This window comes from Camelus bactrianus, chromosome 6, assembly GCF_048773025.1.
Source record: "Camelus bactrianus isolate YW-2024 breed Bactrian camel chromosome 6, ASM4877302v1, whole genome shotgun sequence".
Taxonomy (NCBI): Eukaryota; Metazoa; Chordata; class Mammalia; order Artiodactyla; family Camelidae; genus Camelus; species Camelus bactrianus.
The window spans coordinates 97839892-97851156 of NC_133544.1; the positions used below are offsets into that span (position 1 = coordinate 97839892).

At 38.9% G+C, this 11265-nt stretch overlaps 1 long non-coding RNA gene across 1 annotated transcript in view; it reads left to right on the top strand.

The window, feature by feature from the left end:
• Positions 1-5630, top strand: part of LOC141577997 (uncharacterized) — a 56313-nt gene extending 50683 nt beyond the window's left edge. The window contains exon 7 of the long non-coding RNA XR_012507809.1: positions 1712-5630. This is a non-coding gene — a long non-coding RNA (uncharacterized LOC141577997). The remainder of the gene's footprint in view (positions 1-1711) is intronic.
• Positions 5631-11265: the final 5635 nt, after the last annotated feature.

Genomic DNA, 11265 nt, shown 5'->3' on the forward strand with positions numbered 1-11265 from the left:
ATAGATTAATACCTCCTAGAGTTGGTCCTGTTTTATCCTTTTCCAGAATATCCCTAATACTACAAATTCAAACATCCCTCCTCATTACTTTATTTGTATATATAGGTATATTTCTGGAATACATTTAGGATCACCTTTCAGATTTTTTTCTTAAATCCATTTGGGATTATTAACTAAATTTGCATTCAGATACTAAATTTATTTTGGAGAAAAAATGTTCTATGTCCCCCAAATTTGAGTCTGCCCACTGAAGAGGGTGGTGCATTCTACTGTTCATTCAATCATCTTTTTTTTCTTTTTTTAAATCATTTATCAGAATCTTCTTAATATTTTTCATTAATTTATTTCTTAATAGTCTGTGCCTTCTTTGTCATTATAAAATGATATCTTTTCTGGGTTTTGATCTGGGTTGATTGCTAATAAACTCGTAATTTCTGGCTTCTCTTGAATAAGAAGGAGATCTGACACTGTGAGGCCCTATTTCCAATATGGTGATGGTAAGCATTGCGTTTCCTTAGGATGCCCACTTGCCAATTTGCCAGTGGCTGCACCCACTCCAAGCATTTCTGCTACTTACCTGCCCCCTTAGGCAGATGAGCTCATGTAGGGTTAGGTGGGTTATGGACACAGATACTGACATCAATGCTGCCACGCTGCTGACCCTGTGGCGTCACTAACTCTGGTTCTTGCTCTCTGACCTCCCTGAATATGACAGCTCCTTTTGGGCTGTGGAACTACTGCATCTTTCCAGCACTGTCGGCTTTTCTGCAACACACCCCTGCCTCTCAGGTCAGAAGCAAATGTCAGCTCCTCCTACCCATCCACCCCATTCACGGTCTTGCCGTTCCTGGCCAGAGTGGTCCCTACCCCTTGACTGAGCAGTAACACTAAAGGGACTATAAATTTGCCTCTCATCCACTGTCTTAGTTACATACCTGTGCTAGTTTACTTTAAAGGTCTGCCAGTTAGGAGGGGAGGGTCTAAAAGTCTTTTAGATCTCTGACCTTATCATTTCTAACCGCTCCCCCACCCTATGGAACAGCTTAACACAGATCTTTGCTGCCCCATCTGTAGCATTGCCCTGTAAATTACACACAGAGAGAAAAGAACTTCTAAGCCACCACCATAACTTTGACTTCCTGTGACCACACAGACCATAGAAATATCAAGATAAAAATTCTTGAAGAAGAATATTTTGCTTAGGAAGACACTTTAATTGCATACCTTTCTGTGACTTGTAATAACTTCATAGACCCTATGAATGTGCTGCACTCACCTTCCCAAACTCAAGGGAGCTTGCTCACTTGCCTATATTCAGTGTATTTCCTCCAACATTCTCTATGCATAGCTTTCCCAAAGGTACATTTCTTATTTCTATTTAAATTGTTAGATACATCCACAATATTCTTTTTTTAATCCTCAAATACAAATCATCTTCCAAGATTGTATTATTTCAACACTGAGAGTGAATAATATGCTTCAAGATTCCCAAGTTTATTATGAGCAAATAATTATGGTTGGTTAAAGGTTTTTAAGTATGTTATTCCTACTAAGGGTATATATGTGAAAGAAACAGGTTGTAATGAGTCTTCTTCCCAGAGATTTTATATTTGCCTTTTGTTTGGGTTCTTTCACTGTTGAACATTATTATTACCATGAACGTCTTTTCTCTTTGGGATTTAGTTCACCATTTTCCCCTCTCTCTTTACAGGAGTAAAAGAATTTATGTTGTCCTTCCATCCATCCACCACTCCATGTTTTGTGTCCATTCCTTCAACAGGTATTCAGTTTGGGTTCACCACAGTATATGTGGCCTCTTTCCAGTGGCCCCTCTGTTGGCTCTGGAGAACAATATATTGGAAATCAGAGTGGGTACGTGGAACCTTGACTACCCAGTATAGACGCATTGTGCCAGAAAAAGCCCAGAACATCGCAGCATGGCAGCCCACCATGCAAGGAACAGCAATTCTGGCTGTGGTGGACCAATGTGAATAAAAAGGCTTCATTGGGTGAAGACTTAGGAAAGTCCAAAAATGCATTGGCGTTGTTTCCTAAGGAATCTAGTGTTGGGTACTGTTTAATATGAGAGGGAGATGCTAACACTATTATCGTTATAAACAACATAGTTGTTGTAACTGTAATTGTTATTATTTTTAATATATTTTCTTTATAATTATTATTTGTGACTTACAAGACCATTTCAGAGGCAGTTGTTAAGGAGCGTGGCCGTTATACTGTTGCTGAAGTGTTAATTCAGTAGAAGCATGGTAATAGCATTAATAAGTACTCACTCTTTTGATCCTCACATTGACTGTAAAGGTCACCCAGCAGTGCTTGTATAATGGAGATAGAAATCTATCCGTTTAAGTGTTTGTAGAACTTAAAATAAGAGCAGACATTCCACCGCATTTGACCATATATTCCAGACAATCAGTTTAAAATAGGAACTACCTGATGAGGCCATAGAAACCCTTTGTGCATCCCCAATCATTCACTACCTTCCTGGTCCCCTGGGGCAGCGGTTCTTACAGAAGGTGGCCCCATCTCTCCTCCCCACCCCACTCTTGGCCTTTGATACCAACTGTTGGTCATTAGCTAAGCATCCTCATGTCCTGCATGTGTCTGAGCTGTGAGGGAACAGAACTCAGCTGTTTACAAACTGTATTGACTATGACCAGTATGAACAGCCTCTCTCCTTCCCTGCCCACAACCCCACAGTGCAACACGGGGCTCACAACCACAGCGATTCCCATGCCAGCCCATCAGGAAACCTTCTTCCCTAGAAATATTCTTACAACCAGAGATGTTTCCTCCCTTACTTCACTGCCAGTTTCACTCCCAGGTTACAGTCCCCAACAAAAGGCTATCCCAGTTTGAATTTCTTAATCAAGTCGCATTGACCCTGAGTACCTGGCTTTTTCCTATGAGCACTCAAAGAAATAGAACAGGGCCAGGCATTGGCTGTGGGCCAGGTTCCTGGGTGAGGGGACTTGCTGGGAGCTTCAGGTTCTGTAGCCTGGCCCGAGCTTAGCTCCCAACACGGCGTCTTCCCATCTGCATTATTTCGGGCCAGGCTTCAACAGTTCAGAGTTTCATTTTATCATCTGCAAACAGAATAATCCCCTGCTGCATATTTTAAGACTGTTATATACCACAAAGGGTGCTTAGGGAATTCAGTGAGTCAATGCATGGAAGTCACACAACCTGGTCCTCAGGGAATGTTAGTTATCTTCATTTTGCACCATCGATAAATTTGGCTCACAGACTTGGCCAGGTATCAAAACTACAGGCACAAGAATTTGACATTGTGTTACTGTCTGGATCATAGTCACAATTTTACACAGTAAAACAAGCTACCTGGGACCACCCAGCTGTCAGCCCACCTGACTCCCCACCCCAGGATCCCTGAATTTATCTGATTTGCTTGCTACCCCTACTTTTTGGAGAAAGTTGGCAAATCACACACAGTCAATGACTGCTAGGTTATGTCCATTCCCATTCACTCAAATTGCCCCATTTTCAGTATCCACTGTGCTGCAAAACATAGACTAATGTTCAGAAATATGACAGCAAGGCCTTTCCCGTTCCACAGTCAGAGAACTACGAATCTGTCATGTTTAATATGCCATGTGACACTAAGCAAAGCAGGAAAACAGGCTTCTGTGCTTTAAGAAAGTTTTTAACAATGACGTTTGAAACTAAAAGTGTTTTTGTTTGGCCTTCAGCTAACCAGAAAATTCAATTGACTCCTATTACCCATTACTCAGGTGTCCTGGTTTTATTGTATTAGGCACTTTTTCCTCATCTCCCCAGCATGGCTTTGCTCCATCAGCACAGATGGAGTGTCTCCAAGGCTGCTCCGTGTGCATAGGCGTGTGTATGCACACATGTGCACCCACTGATTGGTGCCACTGATTCATATCCAGGAGTTGTTCTGTCTTAAAACTCAAGCACTGCTTTATTATATCCTAGAAAACTGCTTTTAGATCATTGATTGAACTATAGACCATCCTTTTGCCCACATTAGAAAGTGACATCTTCCAAGACACAGATCCTGTGTGCTTGTATATATGTATAAGTAAGAATTAAATATGTATGTCATCCCCTCACATATTTAATTTGTGCCTTCCCAATTGAATGTGCACAGTAAAGGCTAACTTCCCATAACAGGAGAACTTTTAGGAAGTAAGAAGAAGGAATTAGCCACCATGGAGAAGACAGGATATCAAGCAGGAGTTTGGTGTAAAGTCATTTATTCTAAAGCTGCTCTGGCTCAATAAATAAGTGGAATTGACATTGTTGTATCATGGCAGAGCATCTGCTGTTGAAGACTGATTTTAATTTATTTTGATATAAGTGGAAAATTGTGTCAGAACAGCATGGGAAATGAAGAACACTGCATCTATCTGTACTCCTGAAGTGTGTTTCAGAGCTGCTCAATTTTGAGGAAAATTATCTTGTCTGGAGACAATAGAATTATTTTCATTGTTGGAATTTTTGTAGCTCCCAGAAACACATCTGCAGGTGATTCTGTAAAAGTCTAGAGTTGACTTAAATAGCAGTAAATTTTAGCCTATTGAAATCAGGAGATGTGAAATATTTTTGCCTACCACCACCACCGCCACCACCACCACCAGGCAAGCACTTGTACACCCAGAGAGATTTCACATCAGAGGGAATGACAAAGCTGGTTCTGTTACTGAGGCCAAACTTGTTCTGCTCACTGCACAACAGTGATAAATAAATAAATCAGGAGACAAGGTTTTGGGGCAAGGAATAGTAACTTTATTCAGAAAGCTGGCAGACCAAGAAGATGGGGGACTAATGTCCTGGAGAATCATCTTTCCCAAGTCAGAATTAAGGCTCCTTTTGAACTAAAAAGGGGAAGGGGTGTGGTTGGTTGTGCAAACTTCTTGCTGCCGGCATTCTTTGTTCTTGCAGCCATCCATGTGGCTCAGGCTATTGTGTCCCTGTAAGCCTGCAACAAAACAAAGGTTATTCTCTATTTTGCAACTTGCCATCTCTGCATAAGTGCAGAAGTGCTAACATCCTTAAAGGTCAGGGTCCCGAGAATAGGCTTTCCTGTAGGTTTTAGGCTAAAGGCAACGTTGTTTTACAAAAGGTGCAAAGCCAGCAAGATTAAGCCTGGAAAACAGGGCACAGTTCTTCAAACTGAAGGAACAGATCCAATATGGCGTCAGATTTGTTCTCAATTACAGTTTTAGTTAGGGGAAATTTTGCAGCAGAAAATCCCCTCAGTTGTTTTTCTTGCTTTGCCTGAGATCTTGTTTGCTGGCTTGTGGTCTCATGGTGTCAAAACCGTATGTTCAGATGAATACTATTAAAATCATATGGTGCACAAAACATACCTATTCTGCTTCAAAAAAATGACTGAAACATTTAGCTTTGTTTATTCCCATAGAATTTGGATTGAATCAATTCTCGACTTTCTTCTTCTTCAAACCAGTTTTTTACTGGAGGATTTAAAGCCCAAATTAAAGAATTTTGGAGAAGAATCATGTAATTTATAAGACGTTTACATCCGAATTTAAGACTGACTCATATTTGTACTTTTAATCAAGGAAGAAAATAAACTTTGTTAGTCGATCATTTATGACGTTTTAAACTTTGTCCATGTAATCTTTTGGAAGTTGAGAGGCTTAGACAATTGATATAACAAAACAGGTATCATTGCTTAACTGTGTGAATGAAAGAATCCCAGTATAGTTTCCTGAAAGTATACTTTATTAAAAATAATAATGAATTCTTGCTCTCAAATAAAGCAACAGACAGAAGCACATACTGAGTGTTTAAAATAAATAATACTGCGGGAAAAGTTATCTAAGCAACTCAAGATAGTATAGAGAAAAAAGGATGAACTTGAAGGAACATACATATTGTGCAATTAATATCTTATTTTTAAGAAGCAAATGATAAAAAATCCAATTTTTAAATGATTTATTGAAAAAGGATTTATATAAAGCCGACTTATTTTCATAAGTGTTACATAAAACAGGGCTATCTGAATCTATTTTATTAAAGAATAAAATATATGAAATATATCTCCAAGGTTAATTGATTTTCATAATATTATAATTTTTGAAAATATAACTTACATATACATATCCAAGAAGCTCTTCAGATAAACATATTAACCTAGTATACAGTTATACCTATTCAACATAAAAAAATGAAAAGGCAAGGATAAGGCCCTTGCTTACGAACTGCCACTGGACTTCTGGATATTCCTTTAGGTTAAAGACCAAAAGCAAAGTAACTAGTCTACTTTGAAGCGGTCGCTCAAGATTTTAAGATATTCACTATCTATATCCAGTTACAGGAAAGACTTAAGTTTTCTGAAGTTTAAAAAAAAGAAATCAACTGCTGAAAACGAAATTCTGTAATGTCTCATGGCCATAACTATAAAGGCTCTAAATTAATGCTCCCTTAACTGTTTTTTTACAAGCACAGGTCATGATCATCACTTTCAAATTCCATTTATGCTAGATGAACGAACGTCTCCCCACATGCTCAATTCTGAGAGTTAAGTGTGTGTGAAAGCCGTCAGTCACCTACCTTATTGAGAAAACACAGTTTCATTTAAGTGGGAAACAACACTACATACATACATATGGGGAGGAACAAGTTCCAACTGGGAATTAAAGTGAAAACTGCAGGAACTTAAAATCGGCAGAGGAAACATACTGAGAATCCAGAGTAAGTGTTTTAACTGCAAACCATTTCCCTTAAGCTAGATGAACGAATGTCTTTCCACATGATCAATTCTGAGATATAAGTGTGAGTGAAAAAGTCAATCACGTAGCTTGTTGGGAACACAGCTTCTTTTCAGTGGGAAACTACACTACATACATATATATGGGGAGGTTCTAGCTCCAAATCTGTTTTACAGTAAAAACTGCATGAACTTTCAACAGGCACTAGGAAATATACTGAAACCAGAGTAAGTGATTCTACTGAAACTCACTACATTTGAGCTAGATGAACGAATATCTCTCCACATGCTATGGTCTGAGATATAAGTGTGAGTGAAAGAAGACATTCACTTAGCTCGTTAGGAAAACAAATTTCTTTTCAGTTGGATTCTACACTACATAGATATATATTTATTGTTACTACCTCGAACTCGGGTTTACAGTGAAAACTGCATGAATTAAAACCCGGCATTTTGAAACAGAATGAGAAACCAGAGTAAGTGATCCTAAAGCATCCAATTCCGTTTGTGCTACATGAAAGAACATCTCTCCAAATTCTCAGTTCTCAGGTATACGTGTGTGTGTCACCGTCAATCATCTAGCTTGTTGGGAACATAAAGTTTCTCTAATTTGGAAGCAACACGACATACATATATATGGGGAGGTACAAGCTCCAACTCGGTTTTACACTGAAAATTGCATGAACTTCAAAACGGTACTAGGAAAAATACTGAGAAACCAGAGTAAGTGTTTTTACAGCAACCAATTTTCTTTGTGCTAGATGAACGAACGTCTCGCCACATGATCAATTCTCAGAGGTAAATGTGTGTGAAAGAGGACATTCACATATTTGGATGGAAAAAAAGGTTATTTTCAGTTGGAAAAAACAGAAAATATATATATGTGGGGAGGTACAAACTCCAACAGGGTTTTAAGGTGAAAACTGAATTACTTCCAAACCAGCACTAGGAAACATACTGAGAGACCACAGTAAGTGTTTCTACGGCAACCCCTTCCATTTCTGCTAAATTATAGAACGTCTTTCCTCAGGCTCAGTTCCGAAAGATAAATTTGTGTGAAAGCCTAACTTCACCTAGACTATAGGGAAAATACAGCTCCTTTAAAGTTGGAAATTACACTCCATACATATATATGGGGAGTTTCTAGCTCCAACACGGTATTACAGTGAAAAATTTAAAGTTCAAACCGGAAATAGGAAAAAGACTGACTAACAAGAGTAAGTGTCTAACCTTCAACCGTTCCCTCTGTGCTAGATGAACGAACGTCTCTAAACAAGCTCAGTTCTGAGAGATAAGTGTGTGTGAAAGCCGAACTTCACATAGATTGTTGGGAACACAAAGTTTCCTTTCACTTAGAAACAACAAAGCATGGATATATATAGGGAGGTACTAGCTCCAAATAGGTTTTACAGTGAAAAATACAGGAATATCAAACCGGCACTAGGAAAGAGACAGAAAAAACAGAGTAATTGTATCACCTGCAACCCGTTCCCATTGTGCTAGATGAAAGAAAGTCTCTCAACATACTCAGTTCTGAGAGATAATTGTGTGGGGAAGCCGACTATCACCTAGCTTGTTGGGAACACAAAGTTTCTTTTTAGTTGGAAACTACACTGAATAAATATATACGGGGAGGTACAAACTACAACTCGGTTTTTCATTGAAAACTGCAGGAATTTCTTACCAGCACTAGGAAACAGACGGAGAAAAGAGAGTAATTGTTTAACTTTCAAACAGTTCCCTTTCTACTACATGAGCGAACGTCTCTCCACATGCTCAGTTCTGAGAGATAAGTGTGTGTGAAAGCTATGCTTCACCTAGCTTGTTGGGAACACAAAGTTTCTTATCAGTTGGAAACAACACGACATACATATTTATGGGGAGATACTAACTCCTAGTCGATTTTACAGTGAAAACGGCATGAATTTGAAAACGGCACTACGAAAAAGACTGAGAAACCAGAGTTAGTGTTCTACAGCAACAAATTCCTTTTGCGGTAGATGAACGAACGTCTCTCCACATGCTCAGTTCTGAGAGATAATTGTGTGTGAAAGCCGTCCTTCAACTATCTTGTTGGGAACATAAAGTTTATTTCAGGAAGAAACTACATAATATACATATATGTGTTGTGGTATTAGCTCCAACACGGGTTTACATTGAAAATTGCAGGAACATCAAACCGGCAGTAGGAAACAGACTGAGAAACCAGTATAAGAGTTACCCCTGCAACCCGTTCTTTTTGTGCTTGATGAACGAACGTCTCTCCACATGCTCAATTCTGAGAGATAAGTGTGTGTGAAAGCCGTCCTTCACCTAGCTTTTTGGGAACACAAAGATTCTTTTCACTTAGAAATTACACTATATACATATATCTGGGGTGTTACTATCTCCCGCTTGGTTTTACAGTGAAATCGGCAGGAATTTGAAACAGGAACTAGGAAGCAGAGTGAGAAAAAGAGTAACTGTTTCTCCTGAAAACTTTACTTTTGTGCTAGATGAACAAACGTCTCTCAACATGCTCAGATCTGAGATATATGTGTGTGTGAAAGCCGTCCTTCACCTAGCGTGCTGGGTACACAAAGTTTCTTTTAAGTTGGAAACTGCAATATATACATATATATGGTTAGGTACAAGCGCCAATACGGTTTTTCTGTGAAAACAGCAGGGACTTCAAACAGAACCTAAGAAACAGACTGAGAAAACAGAGAAAAATATTTTCCCTGCAACCCGTTCCCTTTCTAATAGGTGAACGAACGACTCTCAACATGCTGAATACTGAGGGATACTTTTGTGTGGAAACCGTCCTTCAACAAGCTTGTTGGTAACACAAGATTCTTTTCAGTTGGAAACTACACTACATACATATATATGGGGGGTCACTAGCTCCAACTCGTCTTTACAGTGAAAACGGCAGGAATTTGAAACCGGTACTTGGAAAAACCATGAGAAACCAGAGTAAGTGTTCTCCTGCAAACCGTTCCTTTTGTGCTAAATAAACGAACGTCTCTCCACACGCTCAGTTCTGAGAGTTAAGTGTGTGTGAAAGCCGTCCTTCACCTAGCTTGTTGGGAACACAAAGTTTCTTTTAATTTGGTATATACACTTCATAAATATATAAGGCTAGGTACTAAATCCAACTCAGTTTTACCGTGAAAAGGGCAGGAATTTAAAACCGGCACTAGGAAACAGAATGAGAAACCAGACTATGTGTTTCTCCTGCAAACTTTTCCCTTCGTGCTAGATGAACGAACGTCTCTCCACATGGTCTTTTCGGAGAGAGGAGTGCGTGTGAAAGCAGCCCTTCACATATCTTGTTGGCAACACAAATTTTTTTTTTTCATTTTGAAACTACACTACTTACACATATATGGGGAGGAGGTACAAGTTCCAGCTCGGTTTTACACTGAAAACTGTAGGAACTTCAAACCGACAGAAAGAAAAACACTTTGAAAGCAAAATATTTCTCCTTTATCATGTTCCCTTCGTGCTAGAGTAACGAATATCTCTCAAAATGCCCAGTCTGAGAGATAAGTATGTGTGAAATGCGTACTTTAACTTAATTGTTGGGAAGACAAAGATTCTTTACAGTTAGAAATTTTACTACATACATATATATTTGGGGAGGTTTTAGCTCCAACTCTGTTTTCAGAGAAAATTGCAGGAACATGAAACGGGAACTGGGAAACTGACTGAAAAACCAGTGTAACTGTTTCTACTATTACACTTTCCCTTAGAGCTTGATGAACGAAATTCCTCCACTTGCTCAGTTCTGAGAGCTACGTGTGTGGGAAAGCCACCCTTCACCTAGCTGTTTGGAAACACAAGGATTATTTTTAGTTCAAATTACACTGCATAAATGTATAAAGGGAGGTACAAACTCCCACTCGTTTTTTCATTGAAAACTGCAGGAATTTCTATCCGGAACTAGGAAACAGACTGAGAAAACAAAGTAAATGTATCTCCTACAACCAGTTCCCTTTGGACTACATGAAGGAACGTCTCTTCACATGCTCAGTTGAGAAAAAATTTTTTGTGAAAGCCGTCCTTCAAATAGCTTGCTGGGAACATAAAATTTTGTATCAGTTAGAAAGTACACTATATGGATATATATGTTGAGGTACTAGCTCCAATAAAGTTTTACAGTGAAAACTGCTGGAACATCAAACGGGCACCAGGAAACAAACTGAGAAAGCAGAAAAAAGTTTCCACTGCAAACCGTTTCCTTTGTACTAGATGAACGAACGTCTGTCAACATGCTATGTTCTGAGAGATGTTTCTTAGAAAGCCGTGTTTCATATATCTTGTTGAGAACACAAATTTTTTTCAGATGAAAAAACATTATCTACTTATATATGGGGAGGTAGAAATTCCAACACGTTTTAAGTTTGAAAACTTCATAAACTTCACACAGGCACAAGGAAACAGACTAAGAAACAAGAGAAAGTATTTTCCCTGCAACCAGTTCCCTTTGTGCTGGATGAACGAAGGTCTATCCACATGCTCAGTTCTGAGAGATAATTTTTTGTGGAAGC